We start from the raw sequence: 25,422 nt of genomic DNA on the forward strand, positions 1-25,422 counted from the left end.
CACAATTAGTGTAACTATTTCTGTAAGACAAGGAGGATTAGGCCTCTGATGGGCTTTTCAGTAGCATAGGCCAAAATCTGCTCTTGATTATAGCCAGATGGCCCTTTTGAACTTGGTTTGCTTTTAAATATACTTTCGTTGTTCAGTTTCATAGTTAATATGTGAAATTACAGTATTTAATAATGTGTTCTACAATGCATATAAATACAGATCATCAGTTAAGTGGGGTTCATAGCCTAATTGTGTTGGAAAACTAAATTAGTTTGGCCTGAGATTCAGGTATCCAGCTATCTGACAGCTATGACACTTTGCACCACTTGGATCTAAAATTAGTAGAGCTCTTCTATACGGGGATTAGAGAGAAGTGTATATGTTTTAGTTCAGAAAATGGGTAAAAGTCTGACTCTCTAAACATCTTTCAGAGGGATGTTTCAGGCAATTTACAGGTGAGACTACAGGTGAACAGAGAAGTCCCCGAGCGTCTTTTGCTGGGTACTGAAACGGGTATCCTCTCATCCTGCTTGGAGACTTTTCTTCTGCCTGATCAGGTTACAGTCTGAGTTTTCTTCATGTGACAAGGTCTTTTAGGCACTGTAGAAGCAACATTAGAAAATGCGTATGGTCATTTGGACAGACATTTTACAGCAATAATAATAATAAAGCATCCTGAGCAGTTCTAGTAAAAGAGCTTTTTTGAGGGAGGAATGGCACTTGCAATGCTGTGGTTTTTACTCAGAACTTCTCTTAATTTTGGTAGGAGTCAGGAACTTAGCTATTGATCTTTATAAATATTTAATGCCTTAAATTACTTCGCCTTTAGATAAATTTTTAATCTAGCGATAAAGGGTTTACATTACGTCCTAGAAATTAGGAAATGACTTGAGCATTTGTCTGGAGAAGCCACTGCTGTGTAGTCGTACGTAACTTCTGGGAATAAGGTATTGTTGCTAAGATAGTTCTGGTTTCAGAGTAGGATATTTTCAAAAGCACACACAGCAATTTGATTGCTAGCCCCAATGACTTTTAATAGAAATTAGGTGCTTCACTGCTGTTTGTGCCTTGGCAGTTCTCTCCCAGTGACTATACGTTGTTCAGATCATAACCTGATGCTGGAAACTGTATTATAATACCATGTATTACAGATTAGTTCTGCATTTAAAACTCAGTTTTTGAAAGGATTTAAATATGAAATCTTCTGTGGAGGAAAATTAATCATAATTTTTAGAAAGAAACTTGATTTCAGAATTAAAAAGAACATAAATTTCAAATGTACTGAAATTTTATTTGTAAAGCAAACATTTTTCTCAGGCTTTATGACTTCTACCCTCTTCATTCAATTTTTAACAAAACAATTGCTGAGAAACATTTGTTGTGGTTTTGGGTAGGTTTTTGTTTTTCTTCTTTGCGGATAATTTTTGTTGACATCCATTTTACACTAGAGCTAAAGCAGCATTTGGCTCAGTATCTCTTTAAAGGAGAGAAGAACAGACACAGATGAGCTACAGGAAGAAAGCCAAAGTTGATTAGATCCCTTGATGAAATCACCTTATAATTTTACCATGCTCAACAGGATACTTTTGCATTGTTCTGTTTCAATTTTTTAAAATAGATCCCTTGTTCATAAAGTCCATGCATTCCTTGTGAGGCCAGATCTAACCTACCTCTGAGAATATCAACCCAAATTCTAATTTTCTGCTTGTATCTGTTGCAAATTGTATTAAATGAAATCAAATTCATTCATGTAAACATTATATGTTTCTACTTAAATTGAACATTTATTTTTGCTTTCTCACAAATATACGTTTCCTTCAGATCTTGTATTACACTGGATCAGTCCAGCCGTCCAACATGCTGTTTAAAGGGGGTTTACAGTAGCACTGAGCAGCTATCTGTAGTTTGCAGCATCAAACATTTATAATCTAAGGTATAATCTAATTTATAAAGATTACATTAGTGTCCAAGAAACAATACATGTTTATGCCTTGATATTTTGACTGTCATACTGAAGCATTTTTTGGCTTTGGGAACCACATAATACTCAAGAGAATTTAAAGAATTAAATTTACACTTTGAGAGCATGCATGTCTCCACAATAATTTGCAATTTAATATCAAACGTAAGGATTTGATTAAGTAACATTAGGAAGTTGGGGATCATCTTTACTCTAAGCATGAAATGTATTTTGAATTTGGTGCCTAGATTTTTGTAGTCATTTCAGTGACCAACATTGTGAGTGGTTTGTTGGAGATTTAGATGTGTGACTAAAATGTTGATGGATCTTTGTACAGTTTGTGCTGGATGTTGGATTTTTTTCTTTGTTTCCCCAGTCAATACACTTTAAGTCTACTCACCTCTGATCTTCTGTCATTTGCCTTCTTCAGGGCATAATTCTTCATTGAAGGTTGCATGTTCTCTTCCATTTTCCTAGTAAGAAATATGGGGGGGGGCTTTTAAAAAAAAAAAAAAAAAAAAAAAAAGGCTGTTCCTAGCAGCTGGAAGATCCAGTGTGACTCCTGTTACTCTACCCTTGGTTTCCCTTTCTTCCTTCCTCCATCGCTTTCAAGTTAAATTTTAGCTGTAGGTTGGATTCCTTGTGGGCCTGCACCTACAAAGTGCAGGCAGAAGATCGGCTTACTTTGAGAGGCTTCTTGTGGGACACCCTTGTGCACCCCCTGTACCAACTTTGCAGAGGAGTGAATCGTACTTCCTCCTCAGACTGGTCTGTTCCCAGTTGTGGTGGAAAAAGACGAGACCTCGATTCCAGTCTCCTTCTGCCTGCCGCTGGAGCGGAGAACACCCATGGAGCACTAGCTCTAGTCCTAGAAAGCAGCACAAGCTTCACTCCCTCAACTGTAGTTGAAGCTGTAGAGAAACCTTTGAGCTTTTCCTTACCATAATCAGAGGTAAAAAAATGTACGTGTGTGGAATGAGATTTCTTGGGCTATGTGCCCGTGTGCTGGTTTCTGCTGTGAACTTGAGTTCCTAGAGTCGGGATAAAGGCCGACTGGGACTTGAGTGTCAGGCCATGTACTGATGTGCTGGTGTCCTACTGTGGGAGCATTTCAAGTGCAGAGTTTAATCCTTCTCAGTGAAAGTGCTGAGAGAGAGAGAGACCACCACCCAGGGGGCAGACACTGACACGGTCACTTCTTTTGAAATGATTGTATTTCTTTTGCTCTTGGTTTCAGTACTCTAACTTGCACCTGGGCGTGTGAGCATTGCTGTTTAGGATGAGAGAGTCAGTCTGGTTTTGTGCTTGGCCCTCGCGCTGCCAATGAAAGCAAACGCTCCCTCCCTGCTGTGTGCGACCGAGTTAATTAATTATGCAGTGCACTAAGATGTCTTCTATATCTTAACTGCATTTTAAACCCCCAAGACTTGTTTTCCATGTATTGGCTTAACGAGTCAGCTGATAAATAATTTTAAGTTGATTTATTTGCTTTTTTTCTCCTTCTAAATAAATAAAAAGTCTGTCACAGTATTTATCTCAATGACTAGCAGTTAGTGTTGACAAATGGCTTAGATGCTATGTGAGATAATGGAGTCTGCTTGTAATTTGATTTTTTTTTGTCAGGCTAGCAAATAAGCAAAAGGGAGTCTAATTAACACTTTTGGTCTTTTCATATTTTTTTTGTGTTTCAGTTAAAATGCTTTTAGTTCTGTATTTCATGATTAAAAATCTCACCTTCTACAATCCCTTTACGCTTCTAAGTTCTCTCCATGCCATAGTACTTGTTGTGGTTTAACCCCAGCCAGCAACTAAGCTCCATGCAGCCGCTCACCCCTTCCCCCTCCCAGTGGGATGGGCAGGAGGATCAGGGGGTTGAGATAAGAGCAGTCTAATAACTGAAGTAAAATAAAATATAATACTAATAATTATAAATATAATTTTATTTATATTATTATAAATAATAATAAATAAAAAAAATAATAATTGTAATGAAAAAGAACATAAGAAAAAAAAAGAGAGAAAACCTGAGGAAAGACAAGTGATGCACAATGCAATTGCTCACCACCAGCTGACCGATGCCCGAGCAGTGATCCGCGCCTCCCGGCCAACTCCCCCCTGTTTATATACTAGGCATGACATTCCATGGTATGGAATACCCCTTTGGCTAGTTCAGGTCAGCTGCCCCGGCTCTGCTCCCTCCCAGCTTCTTGCACACCTGCTTGCTGGCAGAGCATGGGAAACTGAAAAATCCTTGGCTTAAGGTAAGTGCTACTTAGCAACAACTAAAACATCAGAGTGTTATCAACATCATTCTCACACTAAATCCAAAACCCAGCCCTGTACCAGCTACTAAGAAGAAAATTAACTCTGTCCCAGCCGAAACCAGGACAGTACTAAAGCATTTAATGACTGTACATGCACTTCAGTGCTCCTACTACTGATGTACTTTGTGAGATGAGACAGTGTGATTTTATGTAGTACCTTTGTTGCATTACTGTTTTACATTATATGTCTCTGACATGTATTTAAGAATTCCCTTTGATTTTTTTTTTTTTTCTTTTAGATAGTTCTGGAATACCAAGTATAAGGTTTATTGATCTTTGTGCAGTTACCAGGTAGTTTTCCACTGATGATCTTGGTAGTTCAGAGATGCTTAGCTTCTGTTTTTCATTCCCAATACTCTTTTACTTTTTGTTTAAATTATATTTCATATGCTGTCATTGTCTAATAATCTTTCCAGTTTAAATAGATTGGTTTTGAGTCTTAAAATTTTGGAGTTCTCCCAATCTGAAAACATTTGTATCACCAGAAAAGATCCCATTTTTTTTGTTTACTGCCTTCTCCAAATCTGTAATAAATGCAGAATGCATTGGTGATTTCTGGAAAACCACACCATTCTTCTCACATTGGAAGGCAGCCAAGATTCAAGACTTTATTATTCTGTAAGTCATTTTTCAGGCTACAAAACGATCACACGCTATATCTTAGTTGTTTTTAGTCAGCTTTTGGAAATATATGTCAATTTTCCCTCTATTTACCTATATAGATACACACTTTTTTTAACTCAGAGGAGTCCAAACAATTATGGAATTTGATTTATCATTGCAGAAATGGTAGGAATTTGGCATTATATTCTCAGTATATTTCCCAATATTTTAGGGTTTTTTTTGTTTGTTTGTTCTAATTTGTGCTTTCACTCCCAGTGGAACTAATCAGAGCTACATCAGTAATTTCTCAAGTGTCTTCATTTATTTATTTCAAATAATCTGGAGAATAGTGATGTATTTTAGTGTAAGTTTTTGTAAGCAGCTTTTTTCTGATACCTTAAGTTCTTTCTGAATTTGTAGTAAGGTAATGGTAGTTGGCTATGTAGCTGCTAGTAGGTGGATGTGTTTAGGTTTCCTGTGCGGCTACATAATTTCTTCTTTGAGACTCCTTCATGTGATGGAACGTGGTAGTTTTTCTGTAAAGGAGGCTGTGGGGAAAGAAACAAGAAATTGTTGTCTTAAAGACTAGGTCCTTGCTCGGAAAAGAGTTTATTCAGATACTTAGCCATTGCAGTGGCTTGCCTAGTCTCACTGCCTCCCTGATCCTGATCATCCATGAACATGTGCATTATTGTCTGATTCGTAACAAAGTTCTCTTTTCTTTTTGATAAGTACTATGTCTCTTGTCTTGTTTGTTATCCTGATTTTCCAACCATTGCTTGGGTAGGGCTTCTGTCTCGCTGAGGAAGCATTTTTGGCATAGCAAACTTCTATAACATGTGTCTGTTTACTTGTTGGCATTGGGCATTTAGATTAATTTACTTCAGTACCAGCAGGCTAGTATACTCCGTAATGTTCGTGTGAAAAGGGATCAACAGTGCACTCTGTTTTTTGGGTTCTCCCCCCCCCCCCCCTTTCTTTTTTAAAATGACTTTATAACATCCTTCCATCATCTAACAGTGTCTATGGTACTTGTATAGGATGGGAAAGTTTTAGAAAAATAGGGGGATGTGTGTGTATTATAAAGCAAAAATTTCCCTTACTAGCTAATGTTTTCTTGTTTTCTCCTGTTAAGATATGTATTTGAGTAATGTTGCTTTAGTTTTAGTTTCTCCTGCTTCTGTGTGACGTACCTGTTATGCTTTACTCTGTTTTATAATCATAAATCTTGGTTATTTTTAATATAAGTAATTCAAAGATACTACTGTTTGCCTTCTTGAAATCCAGCATCACTTTTGACATTTGAAATCTTAACTGCAGTAAGGTTTTGACCTGTTTGGTGGCCTCATATTGATCTTCTAGAATTTTTCTAAAACTTGAACAAGATGACATCAGGAGTGCCTTCCTCATTGTTTAAAAACAAGTCATCCCCAATCTTGTCCAAAATGCTGACAGTATGTTCTGTAATCATGCAGATAAGTATGTTAAATTATATCTTGAGGCAATTAATCAAAATGAAAACTGAATAAAGATTTCAAGATTTAACCTTTTAAAATTACCAGTATAATTTTCTTTTTTTCTGATTTGGAAGGCACTAACGGCATTTTTATTAACCTCGGTAACTACATATTTGTATTTCCCTCTTCTTCCGCTTTATCTTCCCCATGCTGAACACTTCCTGATGGATACTGTTGGCTGCTTTATGAAGAGTGGTGTCCTTCATGATCTAACTGCTTCTTCCTGCGAAGTTTGTAAACAGGAATTTTTGTGTGTCAGTTACTGCTGATATTTTTAGTATGGCAACAGTTTTATCTGCAAGTGGAGCTTTTTATCTCACCCGTTGGGCCATTTTCACTTTTGACATCAGGGTAAAGCTATTTTTGTGTTTTAATTGGTATCACAGTTGCTCTTAGCGTCGTTTTTGTCCGGGCCCCGAGGGCAATTAATGGGCCTGACTGTCCCAGCCCACCCCCCTGGGGCTCCCCCACCTGCCCACGGCCAAGGCCCCATGTCAGCCCCCGGGGCCGTCAGCCCCTGCTCCAGTGATGCCGCAGCAGGGCCGGTCTCTAGCTCCCCACAGCCCTGCCCTGCTCGGCCATGGGTCCTGCCAAGCTGGGCCCACCCGTGGGCCCATGGCCTGACCCGGCCTCAGCCCGTGCCCAGGGAGGCACCCAATTCCTGGGGCTGGGGCTGCCCCCATGCCCCCCAGCTGCCTTGCTCCTCTCTGGGGCGGTGGCACAGGCCTGGCTGCCAGGCCCTGACCTGCTGCCCCCTCCATGGGGAGCCTCCGCCGCCCCCAGCACCCTGACCCCGGGGAGGTGCCGCCCTCCACTGCACCATGACAGTTCTGTGCAGGCCCATCTTTTGCTTCACTTAGTTTCTCTTCTTTAAATTGCCTTTTCACTACTAATTAATTTCTTCCTTTGTAATTTTGTCCTCTCTCCTGGCTTCGTGATACATGCATGGCAACTTTTCATACTAGACTGTGGTTTGCACCTGCTTGGCTTTCTGTACCTTCCTGGCTGGTTGTGTTAGATCACGTCCTGTTTCGCGTCGGCCATTCTAGAAATTATTGTGTAGCTGAAAAACTGCTCTGTGAAAATAACGCATTTTAATGATGTGTTAAGACAGTGTTATTGATGCAGTTTTTGTGAACATAAAATTAATTTGTTTATACAGCTTTGGTAAAGCTTGATTCAAATTTTCTGACAGGTATCTGCTCTGCATTGCACTTTCTCAATTATGGATGTCTGTTTACTTGAGAAAAAAAAAATAGACCTCCCTTCTTTTCATGCTTTTGAGCTTTTAATCAGAAAGGAGTATGGAGAAGTTCAGTTTTAGGGCTGGTAAGTGATTTCAGTACAGATGGGCATAGTAATTGGCAGTTGTCATGTCTGCTCAGGGGAGCACAGCTGCAATAAGTAGCTCTTGTTACTCTTTGGTGCTGTAGGAATAGTTATGAAATGCCTGAAGAAACTCTTGAATTACTCTTAAATGTGATGTACTAAATACTTCTTAGTGTTTTTAATTTTTTGTTTGTTTGTTTGGTGTGTCATCCCCCCCCCATTTCTGAGTGCACTAAAATGTAACAGCAGTAAAATATTTCATTCAAGACGTGTAGGTCTCAGAAAAATGTTTCGAGAATATGGACCATCGAAAGTCTTAGAGGGAAGGTGAATAATTGAGATAAAGGCACTGCCTTTATATGGGGACTTGACAGGAAGATCAAACATGTGCTTGAAGATAGTGGCTTTTATTATTATTAGCAGGGCCTAATTACTTCAGCCTTCAGCCTAACAACCCAGTGATGGGGAAGGAAGAGCTGTAGAACAAGTTCATTGCACAACTTAGAAGGTACTGAGAAGTAACTTTAAAAAGACACTAAGGAGCTGGGAGGAGAGCTCTCTTAGGAGCTAGGAGAGCCTCATGCTTCATGCATATGTATTGCTAGTTAGAAAAATAATTAGTTAATGTTTGGAAAATACTGTGATCCTTGGAAGAAATGCTCTGCAGTGTGTTGTTAAGCTGATTTGATAACCAGCCATCAGACCACCCAGTGTACAGAAAATTCCTTTGTCCGGTGCAACCAAGAAGTGAAGGCTGAGAGGTACTAAAGCCCTAATGCAAACTCAGTGACGTTTAGCAGTAAGGGCGTATGTAACAAGACCGTATAGAAGACAAAGGGCAAAATCCAGTCCTAAATCCTGCCTAAATTGGGATGTTCCGTACAGTAGTCCAGGTTAGCTGCTTTCCACCACTGCCAACTTCTTTAGGCATCTGAATTTATGAGGAGTGTCAGTGTTTGGCTGAAAAGGCTCTTGGGTATCCATGTCTTCTCAGAAATATTGCATTCCCAGGGACTATGCTCTCATCTTCTGCCTAGGGTTCACTGTATGCTGAGGGTCAGATAGCAAACTGCCTCAATGTTTTCTTTGGTTTACTAACCAGGGAAACCTAATCCAAAACTGAATGCTGCTTCTGTGTCCATTTGCATAAGAATAACAGCGATTTGAGTATTTGCCTGAGAATTAGATGTAATTTTAGGCCTCTCTGAGCTTGAAGAGTTTTGATTATCTGCAACCCAGAATGCTACCAGTTTTTGGGTGTTTGGGTAGGAATATAATGTTTTTCTCTTAAAACTGAGTTACTGTGTGAACATGTAGGTGTAAGAAGGCTGAAAGGAAAGCAAATTATAGATTGATGTGCAGGAGAGGAAAGTGCCGGTTCTGGTCTTTGCTTCTAGGGCTGTCATTGCTTTTTGTTTGCTGGTGTTTATATTCATACAAAATTCAAAGGATAGGATGAAACACTGAGCTGAACTGTACTGTATAGTAACACTTCCACAAAGAACGAGAGTCAAAGGAAATCCGCTGACATATTCACCATTGACAACCCATATAAAATGTAGAGCTGTCAACATCAAGAATACCAAAAGAGGTTATGACATTGCCATTCGAGGATGTAGATGTCTTCATCGAAAGCACTGATAATGTCCTCCACTCCGTTGAGAACAGAGGATCCACACAGCGATCTGTGGTAGGAAACTCTACACAAATTCCAGCAGAATCAGGCTGTGGCAGGCAGCTGGAGCAGTTTTTATGAATACAACAGTGAGGCTTTGGAAGATACCTGTGGTTTCACTGCTCCATAATACCTTCTAATCTGTCATCTGGATAAGAGAATGGAAACTCTGTGGAACTTGTTGGGGAGCAGTGAGCGCTGACTAGTCTGCGAGGAACTGGGAGCCCAGTGTGATAACCAGGCTAGCAGAGACCCTGCCTGCAGGGTCCAGCCCCACAGCCTCTGAGCGGGGCAGGCCTGGGGGCAGTAGCCAGATTCAGTTGGGGATTCGGATCTCCCAGGTGGTTTGGTACGTGCCCAGGGGCCGTAAGAGAACTGTCAAGGCTGACTAGTCTGCAGTAGTGCCATCTCCGGCTTCCCTTCAGCATGGGCTAATAAACACCTTGCTGCTGAATATAGTTGCACGCACTAAATCACTCATTCCCTCCCTGCCCTATACAACGTCTGTTCCGTCCTGTCCTCCCCCGCCCCGTGAAGTGGTTATCTCCAACATTGTTACATGTTCCCTGAACGATGGGACAGAGACTGCTTTGCAGCATCCTGTTGCTCAGGAGGGAAAAGTTTATGGTTGTTTGAGTTGTTCAGGTGGATAGAAGATGGATTCTTTCTCTTTCTGTATCTGTGGCTACTGATGAGCTTCCTTGACTGTCGTGGCCTGATGTCCCACTGTAACGAGGGAAGTACTCCAACCAGACCTGGAGTACCTGCAGCAGCCACTGCAGCAGTTGATGTGGTTGTTGGCTGGTTAAGTACTCTGGATAAGAACTGCTGCATATAAGCCCAGGATGTTTTAATTTAGAGGAGGGGATTATCTGCTAGATGAGATTCTTTGTAGCATACTAGTCTAGAGATGTACAGTTGAAGTATGGAAGAGATTCTTGCAAGGTCTTGCACAGTCTCACGTAGACTCTGTTACTGACAGTCCTTAACTATTTGTTGTGTTTGAAGCCAATTGTCTTTTTTTCTTTTTTTAATTACATTTCAGCTTGCCACCCAGTGGTACAGATTTTCTGCATCTTGCCTTTGTCTCATGATACTAATGTGTCTCTTAACTGTCAAAAAGTCCGTTGCTGTGAGGTCGACTTGGGATCCAGTGATTTTGAAATTTATGACTCTCCCCTCACATTTGTCTGAATGTTGCCTTCGTGACCTTACGCCGAGTCAAATATCAGTTGAGCTATTTTTGGTAGCTGTTATTTCAGCAACAAATTTCTACCTGATTCTCCAAGCGACAGCATTTCACCAGGACCGTGAAATTCCCCCATAGTTAATTTCTGAGTGATGGATTTCCATCTAAAACTTCCCTTCTTTTTAGAACCACATTTAGGAGAAATAGAAACAGGTTTAATGTCCCCAAGATTTTGTTTTCTTTTACTGCCTATTGCCTCCTCTGTTTGTTGTGGTGTGTGGAAGTTAAGAAGGCACAGCTGTGTCTTCACAGATGATATTAAAGTGCATAACCTAGTTAATCTTGCCAAGATGCCAGCTGTCTGGTAACCTTTCCCTCCAGCTGAACATCAGGGCTCACTCCAGGAGACCAGTTGCTGCATCCCCTACCCACTTCAAGGGTAGGTGAGTTAGTACAGCAGCAATGTGGTATAAACAGACGAGCAATACAAGCAGTATGCTTTGGACTTGGCTGCTGAGTCCGATGTTCAATTCAGGAGAGCAGCATTTCACCTGCTGCTTCACCAAGGCAGCTGAAATGGCTCTTCCATGTCTATCTTGGAGAGAATGGTGTTGGCCAGTCATGTGCAGCGGGAGTCATACTGATTCACTTGCAATAGAGTATGACCAGCTTTGCGCACCATAATCCAGTGAGACACGGGGCACATGATCATTTCTGCTGTTCAGAACTATGCAGCCTCGCAAGCACTATGGGTTTATGCACCTCCTGCCTTCACCTGAACTAACTGTAATTGCTGTATGGTGGTGCAAAACGGACAAGTTGCTCTAGACTAAGACAAAATGACAGCTTACAGCGCATTAGCTGATATGTATTAGCTGCCTTGTATGTCTGCTCATGCTCAGTGGTGAAATGGGATGTAACTATCTCTTCTTTGAACGAGCACTGTGCTTCTAGGCACATCTGACATTTGCCTCAGAGTAACCGTGATATATCTGATATGCTCTGTGTCCCTTCGTTGCCTGGCCTCACACTACCCCACTTGTCTTGGGAAGGCATTTCCTTTTCCAGAATGCAGCAGACAGCATGATTGATGTTTGCAGGGATTAGAAGTAAGGAGTTCGGGGCTGTCATTGTGGTACTTTGAAACCTGGATTAAAAAGTTGAGGCAAAAGTTACTTGTCTTGTGTTTACATCAGTGCTAGTAAATTAACATGATCAGGACCATTCTGTGATACTGATGCCCAGTGCCATGGAAGAACCTGCTTCTGTATGCTGAAATTCTCTTTTTCTCCAGATTGGGCTGCAGGCAAGCTCTGCTGGGCATGGTGCATGACCCATGCTCACCCTGAACTGTGCCTGAGAACCGTCTGGGAGATGGACAGCTGGCATGGGCTGAAAGCAAGCTAGCGATGGCTCAGTCAAAAACTTACTAGGATTGGGGCATTTAATTCCAGTGCCCAGGAACACCAGGCTGGTGTTTAATTTGCTAGGATAGATGTAGTCTGAAAACTGTCCTAAAAAGATTTTTACAAGTTTAGTTTTTTAGAATTACTAGGCTTTAATAAGTGTCATAGTTGGGTTCTACTCACATTAATTAAGGAATCTAAATTCAGATGTCCTATTGTATGTGCAGATTTAGAGCAAAAAAAATTTGTGCTGAATACTAAGCTATGGGGAAAAATTCCAAGCTAATGAAAGAGTTATTTAATTTGTTATGATATTTGTTTGATAAAGTATTCCATCTGCTTGAATAAGAAGCTTCTGATGCTTTTCCTGACCTTTTTATAAGTTGGGTTTTTTTTTTTCCAATTATGAATTCAGTTTAAAATGGGTATTTTATAAGGGAGTATTCCAGTGCATAGGATAAGCAAACTCAGAACAATGACATTTCAGGAAGAGTTGAAACAAAAAAATGGTGTTAATTTAAGGTTTGGTGGTATTACTACATGTTCCAAGCAATGCTTAAATGGTCAAGAAAGTTACATATGAGCATTGAGAAGACGTTGCATACTTGGCTGAGAGACTAGTGTAAGATCATGAAGTGTAAATTACACTAAACAAAGGTGCTTGCTTTCTTCTTAGGTTTGATGGGGAAGGAGTATGCACTAATACTTGTATATATTTTAGTGAGATTTTGATATTGTTAGTAATAGAAAAGTTACTTGAACATTGAAATATGTCAAGTCCACACTGAAGCAAGCTAAAGTGCAGTGGAAATGTGCCTCTTAGTTTAGAGCAGAAAAGGGAATAATTAACAATCTGCAATAGAGTTAAAAGTTGAAGTCTTACGTATGATTAATATTTGCAGAATTGTAATGTAGTAAAAATGTGGGAGAATGTGAAATGGTTACCAGTTGTATGCTGCTATGGTCTGTCCTGTAGCCTTTGGCAGAGTTGATTATGAAAAATGCAACAGTAATTTTGCTTGGTTGTGTTGATGGAGTGTTGTATTCCTTGTTTGTTTGTTCCAAATAGGAGTTTGTGAAATGTGAAAAATATAGTTCCCTTAGGAAGGCTTATTACTTCTAAAAATACCAATGATTTGTATGGAAGAGGATTTTTGAAGCCTTTTTCATATGGAAGAAATTAATTCTGTTTTCTCAAAATTGAGGAAAATGAAAATTAATTTTTTTTCTAAAAATAGCTTATCTCCTTAAACCAGAATAACTGTGATTTAAGGCTTCTTCAGAAGTCCTTCAGAGAGCGCTTATTTGTGTGCTTGTGTACACACAAACATGTGCCGCGGATGTGCAGCATTAAATTGTGATTTTTAAAATGGAGTGACCATATATATTCCAAATATTCTATTGATAAGTTTATGGGAAAAGGATTTTTCTCTTTCTTCAGAGCAAAAAAAAAAAAAAAAAAATCTGAAAATGGCATTTGTAGGTTGAAAAAAAGACTAATTTTAATAATATTGGCAACTGAAAAAAAAAAAAATCAACCGGCCTGTCACTGGTACTCAGGAGTTGCCAGTAACTCTCTGTTATGCAGAGACACAGGATGAGACAGGAAAATGACTGTCCATCATCAATGACGTTTTGACAGCCTGTTGGAAATCCTGCGGTAGCCCATAAATGTTTTCAGCCATCAAGCCAGAGGGACTGTGACCTTTCCAAAGTGATATGGGCATGTGCCTCAGATGCCAGTGAGCGGTAGGGAGCATGGGCACCCCTGAAATGCAGCTACTCTTGCTCTCTGCAGGACTCTGATCACCACCTCATGCTCTCTTGGTGGGATGCTCCAACTTTTGATGTGGTTCTATGACGTGGCCAAGTGCCACATAAATTGTTTTCAACTGCATGGAGAGGAGTACGTGCTGAGAGTTTTGGACGGGTTTATTTTTAGTGAGATCTGGAATAGATGTATTGAACTGTAAAAATGGTGTGAGTCAGTGCTTTGTGGTCCATCTGCAGTGGTTGGTATCTTTGGGGAATCAGTGTGCTGTCTCACTGTGCACATACAGTACATCAGGACCACAGACGAGAACAACTGAACAAATGTCACACTCGTATTTCTTTCTACTTGATGAAGTAACACAGTGGGATAGATAAATGCTCTGTTTTGTGACTGACTCACTTTTACAGAACGGTGGCCAGAAGAGTCTATATATTACAAATGTGTTGTCACTAGGCATAGCTGAAAAAGGATCTAGAAGGGATCTTCTCATGGTTGGATGGATTTATTTATTTGTTTATTTTAAATACATCTTATATGTTAATACAAGAGTTTGCTCCCTGTGCCATGGTTGTTGGTTTTGTATGTGCTTAGTGTAGCTTGATTTATGAGGTGTATGTGTTTGGCTTGATGGCTGACATTTCTTTTTCTTATTTTAGATGTGCGTAATAACTATTTTATGCATGTTTTCCAGTTATTAATTTTACTTGTTTGGTGCCATTGCTTTGCAACTAGTATATGGTATAGTACTTTGTAGCATACTTGTCTAATTTAGCTATAGGATGTACAGATTTTCTTTACATTAACTTTGCTCTAGATACCTAATTTTAGGCTCTGACCCAGTCATTTGGCCACATTTAATTTGTCTTAGGGCAGGTTATACATTGATTTCCAGTTATATCTTTTCCTTTAAATTGCTCACATTATCTTTTGGCAAGTTAGCCTAGCTCAAGGCAGAACAGCCACCGTAAATAATAATATGTGAGATGCAGAGTGAAATTGGATTACTGCTCAGTCATTGTTTTCACTGTGATATGAAGATGATGAGTTAGCAGCTAATGAGTTGCACTGGTTTGCATTGTACCCTCTGACAGATACAAGTTGAATAGTAAGCATCAGCCCTCTAGAAGAAAAGATTTAAATGCACAGGATGACAATTAGGATTAACACTAATTTCAGCTTCAATTAACTCTGTGGTAGAGGCAAGGGGAAAAAGAAAGATGATCAAAGAGCATACTGTATATCAGTACATGAAAAATGTATAACATAATGGTGTCCAGATTTTGGGCTGAAGAATTTGAATTCAGGTCGTATGCAGAAACATCCGAATCTCCAGCTCTAGCTGCTGCTGGTTGATTTACTGACTTCGAGAAAATTTTTGTACCAATTTTCTTCAAGGCAAGTGAACCTCATAATTAGATGGAATTGCCAGCACTGTTTGAGTCATGTAAAGATGTAGCAAAATCAGCAGGAAATGAAAATGTAAATAAACCGTAGATAAAAGTTATTGCTTTTTCAGCAAAATAGAAGGCGTTTAAAAGACCAAAAGAGCAGGAAAAGATCTGAAAGCTGTAGTGAATACATACATCTGAGCTCAGAATATCATGCTATGCCAAAAACCTTAATATTTACTGTGAAGTATTTATTACAGTTACAGAGTTGTATGTAGCAGGAACAGTAAAATAATAGTACCATTTTAAACTGTACTGGAAATATGGCAGACTAGGATGGTCTAACCTTAATAATAAGTAATATATATCTTAAGTTTGTACATCCTTTCTTTTGTTTATTTTTTAATCACCATATACTTTTTTTTGCTCAGTAGTTTTCTGTAATCTGAAATAACGTCAAATGCTTGCGGGAGCTAGCTTGCAGAGATCAACTCCTAGTTAAAATGCTGAGATCCCATGGATACCTTGTCCCTCTGTTCCCAGCAGCACGAAACAGGCTCTCCAGAAGCGATGTGGGAATTTGTACTGAATTTGTAGCAGATAAGATCAAAGGCAATGCTCATTTTACAAAAGTCACAATCGTTTCTTTTATACTGTATTTTGTAGGTTAGGTTAACCTTTTGAAGTATGAGGAATGTGTTCATTGATCAATTAAATCTCTTCCTAAAGTAGAATACTCTGAAAGCATGTGAGTGTGTTTGACCATTGAGCCCTAGAAGACTAAGACCTCATGCAACCCAGTGTTGATTGCTGACATGATGCTCATCATAAAGTGATTTACAGACACTTACAGAAGACCTGATGCCTTTAGTGGAAAGGAGAAAACTGTTAAAATAGTGTTCTTTTCTTTGTGACTTTTCTCCCATGTTGGATTTATGATTACACTGCATAATTAAAAACTCCTTATGGCATGGTCACTGCATAGAGTTAATAGAATTTTGTTGACCATAATTCTTTTTATTCATCTAGTTTTTTTTTTTTTTTAAGAGAAAGTAAATAACCATGCAATATAGGAGTCTTTTCATGTGAGAAATAAAGCTGTGAAAAGGAACGCAGTAGTTTCTCAAATAAAAAGGTTTTAAATACTTCAAAGGAATAAGCACACGAAGTTCATTTTGGAAATCGGGACAAGGATCTAGTCCACCTAATCTGAATTTCTTCAAGTGCATGTGTTCCTTATGTGATCAGTTGAGAGTGTGCTTTCAGGAGGAGGGAGTTTCTAAATAGGTTTGGGCTTGTACTTTTCTGCTTACTGGTACTTGGCTTCAACAGGAGGTGTGAAAGATGTTCTATCAGTACACATAGTCATCAGGTGGTGTAGGCACCCTCCCACACTGGGAGCTGAACAGATCACTGCTGTAGTGGGGTATTTAAATTCAGTCATCACTTGAAGACCTTGATAAATGTCATAGTACTGTTACTGCAAGTCTTGTAAAGGTAAAAAAAATAATCTTTGCATGAACAGTTTACAACTAACCACAAATTAAAAGATGGGGAGGACGAAGCTATGTGTGTATCGGTATGCATATATGTACAGGCTTGTATTGTCCTGACTGTCGAAGTGCCTGATAAGTCAAAGGTGGAACATCTGTGCTCAGCTGTACAGATGAGGGAGGAAATTATGTGGAAGGTTAGCAGAATTAGCAATTTTGCTTTGCTTTTCTTTCTTTGAGGAAAGGGAAGTATTTCACTCCTCCTTCCTCTCTCTTAGGTATGGAAAAGGAGCCTTTCTGTAAAACCGAGCTGGTCTGGGTTTGAGAATCTGGGCTATGTTGGCTCTCCTAGAAAGGGCTACAAATATGAAGACTGCCCATGGACTGCTGTTACAGAAAGGAAGGGGAGAGAACAGTTGCTCTCTTCTCTCCTGAGTAGACCATGACAGCATATATTTACACCTCTAAAAACTGTTATATTTTTGCTAGTTAAAAGGGCTTTATGATTATATAACAGATGAAGAATTTCAGGAGCATTTCAAGACTTTCAATAACACCGCTCCACTCCCCTTGCCTAGTCATTGAGAGCTGGCTGATTTCCTGTAGGTAGAAATTGTTCTGGAGAAGTGTTTTGAAATTAGGGTACATAGATAGTGTTTGAGCTTGAGTTAAAACTGTTTCTTGCCTTTGAAATTTCTTTGCAGTGAGTTACTGTGATGCGTGGCTTAAGAATGAGGTGCCCAAAACTGCTCTTGCTCTATCAAATAACAAATAATTGTTGTTTGCTCATATCTGTTAGTGATAACAATATTCCACAATATACTCTCTTTTTCTTTGGTTAAAAAAAAAAAATGTAACTAGCCTGGTTGCATGAATCATTTTCAGAGGAAGGTATGTTAAGTAGTGCTGCTGAGAGGTATTTTTAAAGGCCCTTACACATCAAAAAAAAAAATCATAAATTACATAAGCACTATTTCAGACATGGACTTTTAAAAATATCTGTGATACTTGTTACAGAAGACTTTGTATTAAATCATTCCATTGCAGTTTTGTTTTTCCTTAAGACATTTAATTAATATTTTAACGTATTTAAAAGTCGCTTGGATATTTATACTTATGCTAATACTTCTACATATTGTTGGCAGAATGCTAGGGAGTAACACTTTAAACAGTATGAGTAGCTGGAATTAAAGACCTTGTTATGTCTGATGTCAGTTTCTGTGATCAAGGCTGTGACTTTTGTAACATTATCTCTAAAATACTCCATTGTGTTCATAGCTTTGTCTTTTTACTTATGTAAATGGATGATATGTTTGAACTTCTTACTCTTGAGCTTAGGGTTGTATTAGAAAAACCCCACAAAACAAAATCCCACCAAAAAACAAAACAAAAACAACAATAAAAAAAGCTAAGCAACCTCCCCTCCTTGCCAATCATGATGATATTGAGGGGCATGTAGAGGGCTAAGACAGAAACGTCGTGGTCAAGAGTAATCCCACCTCACTGAGTTGTCAAAATTAGGAACGTGGGACCTAAACTTGGAACCGCTCTTTGGACATGCCCCTTCCTGTCTGTTGACTATAGAGCACTTTCCAGGTCCTGCCTCACAGCCTGTCCATGTCCTGATTTAATATTGGGGTGGGCCCTGAGCACACACTACTCTTTTCCTTTTCTTTTGCTTTGCCTTTCAACCTGAATCCTGGTTTCCAAGGAAAGGAAACATGGGCATGAAGGTGGAAGAAAGCCATAGTGTGCTCGCATCAGGTCCTCAGTCTGAATAATCTTACAGCCCGTTGCAGAACATGGATGCTCTGCAGTGTAGGTGTAGCCTAAAAAGCAGTGAAGTCTGCTGATGGGTCATCAGCAGATGACCCATCTTGGTGCGTCAAGACCTTCTCCTCTGAAAACAGAAGAATGGTAGTGACTAAGATGGTGTAACACAATGGAGGCAAATACAGTGACTTTGACAGAGGGGAAAACCAAGAAACTTCTATTTTACCTTTTTGCAAAGCCACACACTCACAGACAATGTGGTGCCTAAATTTTAGGGTTTATTTCCTATTTAGAACCAGTGGATTCAGCCTTGAAATGGCTGCTGTGAGCAACACTTGATATCAGTCTGATGGTAATGGTGTGGGAGAGCAAAACCTTTATTTTGAGGAAGTGATCTCACTTGCTATTTTTGAGGTAACATAAGAGCATGATTGTGCTGCCATTAGGATGGTCAAGGCCAGATGTCTACTAAGCTTATTTCATTAGGATGATGAACTTACAGGAGGACTGTAGAAGGAGGTGGTGATGGTGAATTTTAAGCACAGGAAGCAGCTCATGTTCAAAGAGCATCAGGGTGTTTATTATAGAAACATAATATGAAGAAACAAGTCTTCAACATGGAAGACTCTAGCCCTGAAAGCCTGATGATGCTTCTCTGCTAACCTAAACAGATTTGCTTTTGCTTCCTTCCTGAGAAACAAATCTGCCTATGATCGTGAATACTGACCCTTTGAAATTTTTCCTGTTATAGTTTTGGCTTATATGTGGGAGAAAAGTAGTTGAACACCTAGAATTCTTAATTATGCCACTAGTCGTTATGAATGACATCTCTCTATAGGCTGACAAACATTCTTACATGCACATATGTTTTTTTCATATTCACATTCCCTTTTACATGAGGAGGTATCATATTTCTAAAGAACTTTGTAAGGTTTGCATTTCATGTAGTTAAAAACCTTTATATTTTTAAGTACCAATGGCAATTCTGAATGCTACAGCTTACCTTGTAATTACCAAGTATTCTTGCAGAATGCTAACAAACATTTTAAAATCCATCATTGTCCTGCCCACATTTTTGATCCATTCCTTCAGAATAAAAGCATGCATGAGGATTAACTTTTGCAAGCTGGTGAGTTTGCATTTTTGTCTTAAGTACAGCCACTCTGAAGTCATGACACTTGCACAGGGCTTACTGCTGGTGGGATCTGGCCTGTTTTGGTTAGTACAGCATCATCCACCATGGTGTCAAATATAGAAAATGTAGGATATGGTTACAGAAATCATATGAATGTGACATTTTTCCCCTTTAAAAAAAAAACTATTTGAAATTTTTTTGGCTGATCTAAATGTAAGGCAATCTGTGTAAAAACCCCAACAGTGTAATATCAGACCCAGTTTCTCTGAAAACCGTAAGAGGGAGACAAAAAAAACTTAAGCCTGTTTGGAGTTGCACATAGAATTTTCATTTTTATGATTGTTTGTGCCTTAGCAGTAGGAGAAATGTGCTTTGTGAAGAAAATTCTTGCATCAGTTGCCCTCCAGAAATAATAGATTTTTCCATCTTCAAGCAAAAGAAAGTTATTCAGTAGCCAAACTCAAAAGAAATTTTAACAACCAGAAATTTTCTTGCAATTTGGGAAGATCTATTTCCACAGGAAGGAGTTGTATGTTTGGGGTTTTCTACTCACACATTTACAGTACCAGTAAGAGCTTCCAGATTTTTGTTTGCTTATGATGGAGTGCTCGTGCCCCTTCACAGAGGGTCGTGTGCTCCTGGAGGATGTACCATTAAGACCCAGTATTATAAAACTTTAAAATAGGTGACTTTCTTGAAGCAGAAGAAAACACAACTAATATATATAGTAAAATATACTTGTGAGTCACTAGCATTCCGTGCTGAAGTCTCCTCCTATTAGGCTAATAACAACAGCATCAGTTTCATTAACCATTATACTTTTCATGTTTCTTGAATTTTCCTTGAGCTCTGTGACAGATACTGAGGAAAAATGGGGTGAATGTTCTTTTGAGATTTGTGTTCACTTTTATTCTGAGTGATTTCCAAAATATATCAACATAGGTAAGTACTGTTCTGTTCCTTTCATGGGAATAAAAAGGTGTGCAAGTTCAGGCTCTCTGGAAGGGGTTACCAGAAGGAAACAGGGAAACCTAGTGACTTTGACTAAATCTTTGACTTTTATCCGGTAGGTGACATGAGTTTATAAATACTTTTGGATTAAAAGGTTATGTATTTCATCATCCAAATATAAAAATGTTTACATGGTTTGAGTGGAGGCTTGGCATTGGACAGGGCAAGTAGACAAGAGTCATTTCCCCGAGTGCCTCAGGGCAGGTGGTCCGATGCTGAGGAAAGTTCCAACTTCTCCAAAACACTGGTGGTTGCTTCTTGCTAATTACAATTTAGAACTGTGCTTTCTTATTTTAGACACCTCTATTATAACAGAATTTGCAATTTTTGCACTCAAATGTTTACCATGTGATTTTTTTTTTTTTTTTTTTTTTAAATCCACTTTCATAGTATGTGTTGCTTCCATTTAAACTTATTGGAGAATTAAAATTAACTCAGGTAAATCTAATAGGCACAAATAAAATGCAAGAAGTTGGTAAAAGTTAAGTGATGTTGCAGATTAGCTTCCTGGAGCATCTGCAGCCCAGGGAATTTGAGGATCCAGTTGGAGATTGCTGGGCCCAGGAACAACACTTGACCTTCCATAGATGTGTGATTCAGCAAGTTAAGAGGCTTGCTAAATTCACTTCTGATAATAAACATTCATTAACTGTCAGAGCAAAAAATTTCCAGGATCTTTAATGTTCTTCACTAACAAAATCTCCTTCTAATGGGGTCCCATGGCAACATGTTTTAGATGCATAAATCAGTGGCTAAAATCCTCTTTCATCTGTAACACAGACTCTGGACAATGTGTGATTATTATTATTATTTACTTAAATATTTTCACTTGTGTTTCATGGGAGAGTAGTAGCTTAGTCATATCACTCCAAAGTTCTATCTGATTTTCCTAAAAGAAATTTTCTTAAAAAAAAAAAAATCCTCAAATGTCCCAGCAGAGAATAAAGCAGATATTTAAAAAAAAAAAAAAAGTGAGAAACCTTAGTGAAACAAGAACACGTCATCTCAATTTCAAACTCTGAGTGTCATTTTCTAGTATTGAGTTTTCTGAGGCCTGCTAAGTAATGCACCTCCTGCATGCTTTTGTAGTAATTGTGTTGCAGTGCAGTTGCTTTGTACTGGGGGAAAACAACTACTGGGCCATAGTCCCTGCTAAAAAGATCTATTATGATTTTCCTTCTTTGAAGTTGATATTTGACCTTGTAAATACTTGGGTTTCAGTATAAAAGGTGAGTTGTTCAACACTTTATTGATTGAGGTTTTTTCTAGTGGTTTGCCAGATACTGGGCACCGAAGAGTAAAATTTTATTTTATTCTTTTCTAGTGAAAAAGAAATGGGAAAACTTTGAAAGAATATTTCAGTTGGCTATTTTTTTAAAAGATAACTTCATAGTGAAAAATAAGGAGTACAGTAAAGCAGAGAGGGTGCATGCACTACACTGACCTATTTAGTCTGTATTTCATCTGGTTGTGATAATCCTGGATGATACTCCTTAATTCTGCTAAGACTATTTACAAGAAGCTGTGGTCTTTTTTTACTTTCTTAAATGGTTTGAAAGTAATACTATTTTAATGGTGTTGGATAGTCTGGAGTTTGAAAAGTAGTCATACTTTGAGAACAGCAACAATTGACAAAACAATTGACTTTTCAAAACTGGAAAAAATGAGTCAAATGCTCTCGAGGTGAAATAGTTGTATTGTCCAGATGGAGGCATCGGGGCTTGCAGGCCTCCCTCAGTGCTTTCTTTCCTCCTGGAATAAACACCTTTATCTCTTGTAACCATGATAGCCCCCTTGCCCAATATGAGTTATACTAAAATTACATGCTGGCTGTGATTAACTGATTTATTTGCACTAGATTTGAGGGTAAGATCACAGCTCTCCCCTTCCTGTGATTGGTTTGACAGCATTGGAGTAAACCAGCTTTTGCTGTGTGAGATGTTTGTTTCCTATCCATGACTGTTTTCTCTTTCCTCCTCAGTGAGGAAAAGACTCTTGGTTTTGTTCATAGAAACATGCTTTAGTGTTTAATTAATATTGAATTGAAATGTTTCCAAATACATTCATGTCCATGAAAAAAAACTTTTTAAGTTTCTCTAAACAGTTCCCTATGCTTCCCAGGTTGTGCTTGAGGAAAAAAATGGTTTATTTTGTGTATGTATATGTACATTTTCTATAATTTTTGGTTGAGAGAGTAACTCTGGAAGTTGGCCAGTTAAATGTTAGACACCATGCTATTGTGCCGGTGCAGAATGGCAAAGTTCACTACCTCCTGCTGTTGCACATTGAGACTAAGCATTTTCGGGTAAAGAGGACACTGACGTTCTAATTTCCCATTCTGCTGTCTGCAGTAATGAATTTTCAATATGCTAATGAAAAGTCTAGGAAAATTGGAAGGCAGAAGCTGGCAGGTAAAGATGACAAATTTATTTTGGCCTTACTGTTGGCTAAAGGAGAGCTGGAAAAGCCGGAGACTGCCAGACAGAGCTTCCTGGCGGGGAGAACTGACCTATCTCATACCTTTGGAAAAAGCACTCTGTATGACTAGATGTGATACAAAATTCTTTCTCGTTGCATCTGGGAAATCGTTTGCAGCTCATTGTCATCAGTCCGGAGACTGGAATGTTCCTTCCTCTGCAACTGATTTACATTCTGGGCCAAGGCACAATAAATAAGATTGACACAGAAAGCCATCAGTGATAGTGATCCTTTTTTGTTCTAAGTCTGGTGATTACATAGGCTTAAAGTGGATTTTGTCTTTTTATAGTTCAATCTTTTCTCTTTTTTTAATTATTGCTTTCCATTTCCTTGGTACCTATGTGTCCCAGATGAACCTTGGCTCCTCGCGTTCTGTTGGACTGTGGATGAACACCTTGCAAAGAGGTTTTCTTAGGCTTTGTGGCAACTACACAAACTGAATTGCAGAATAATGCTTTCAAAAGGTTCAAAACAAGCTTGTTCTGTTTTTTTCATTTTAGTCTTATAAATTACTCTTGTTAATCTCATGATATTACTACAATTTTAAATCTTTTTGCAGTGTCTAGTATCTATTGCTGTAGTGCAAGAACAGTATAATCTTTTGACTGGTGAAGTAACTCTGTTATTTCAGTCAGATTTTTTCAGTTTATTTGAAGGAACACAACATCAGGGAGACCAAGTTGGCTGGAGGAGGTAAGTTACTCCTGTAAGTCATTCTAAACAGGAAATTAAGGGGCGAAAAGCACCCCACCATGAAAATAGTTGTTTTACTATTAAGCTAAATAGTAATGCACTGTGAGCCAGTGTTGAAATGCAGTAAATAGGAAAAAAGTGTTGTGGCACTTTTACATACTTACAGTTTGACCTGTGTATTAACTACATTTATTAACTGCAGATACTAAACATGCTTGCACAGTTCTAAATAAACAGTACTAGCAATCTGCTAAGGTAGTACTGAGCATGAGTATTAGTTGTCATCAGAGGTTCTTTTTTATATTGGCTATAATTTTTACCAGGTGATGTAATTTTTTTCTGACTATACAAATATAATTGATTAATAAAGGAACAAAACATCTAGTTCCTCAAAGAGGGGATTTATAGATATAGGGGTTCTGTTTGTTTGTTTTAACTTGCGGTTCAGGTACGGTGAAGAAACGGTCTCTTGCCAGCCTTTCTGTCTCTTTCCAGCTTGAGAAATATTTAATTCTCTACTTGGGATGGCTAAGCAGTCAACTTGGCTATTTGGAGAACATCGTCCTAATTCTACAAAGGTTGGATAGACTTGATGTTGTCTACCAGGTATGTTTTAGAGTGCAGAAATTAAGACCCAAAGTGATTTAGATTAAACCTACTTGAGCAGCTACCTTTTCTGCGTGATCCAGCATGACAGTTGAGTTCAGCTGGTCAAGCTGTGGTAACAGTTCTTGACTGTAAAGGTCTGGGAGCTGCTGGCGGGTCTTTGTGTTGTAGGATGGTGGAGCTGGCTCCGTCCCTCTTTTGACAGATCTGTTGACCTTCCAGTGACAGTCCGTTTTTTCACTTCACCTTTTGTCTGGAGGAATCAACTTGTATTGAAGATAAGTTTAGAATTAAAATCACATCTTTATGCTAAATATTAAACCTTTAATTTTCTATTGTTTTCCCAAAGTCATTTGTTTCGTAGCGTAAGTCTTCATCAGCGGTGATCATGGAGGCCTGCATTTTTTCCCAGTTAGTGTTTTTATTTTAGCCTTAGAAATGTAGTTTCATTGGAAGACTGCTTGAAGCTACTGGCAGGTGCTCTTTGTGATACCTTGCTGCTTAGTGAGAAGGAGTAGAAGTGTTAAATTGCTAACAGTTACATCCTTTCCCTCAGGTGATCTTTTAGGCAATTTGAATTGGAATGCTAATAGCAATTTGATTAGAATCTGAATACTAATAAAAACAAAAGAGAAGAAGCTTAAACTTTCAGATGGTGTCCCCACTTTCACCTGTCCTGCTTTTTGGAAGAGTGCTCTTCAAGGTCTGGGGGTGAAGTTTGAGGGAATATGAATCGGGAAGCTGGCCAGCCTAGGAAGACATGTCCCTGTTGTTCATACTTCACAGCTGTAAGATTTCTGCTGCTAGCAATGTGACTCCTGTAAAAACTGTGCTTCCCAATGCCAGTTCTGGTTCTGGAAGCTCTGTAATGGGATGCCTCTTAAAAGTAGTTAGGTAATGAGACAAAATCCCTCAGCACTTTCCAGTTTCTCATCCCTGGAAGAGAAAAGTTGAAGTTGGCTATTTTAACTTCTTTCTGATTTATTTATATGCTGAATCCAATTTCTTAGTGGGAACACATACTGCATTCTGGCATTGCTACTTCACATATGGCTCAAGAGGCTCAGATCAGGTTCC

General features: G+C 38.9%; 1 protein-coding gene across 4 annotated transcripts in view; it reads left to right on the forward strand.

The window, feature by feature from the left end:
- Nucleotides 1–25,422, forward strand: part of DST (dystonin) — a 315,541-nt gene that overhangs the window by 42,028 nt on the left and 248,091 nt on the right. The window lies entirely within an intron of this gene.

Source organism: Gymnogyps californianus, chromosome 3 (genome assembly GCF_018139145.2).
Source record: "Gymnogyps californianus isolate 813 chromosome 3, ASM1813914v2, whole genome shotgun sequence".
Taxonomy (NCBI): Eukaryota; Metazoa; Chordata; class Aves; order Accipitriformes; family Cathartidae; genus Gymnogyps; species Gymnogyps californianus.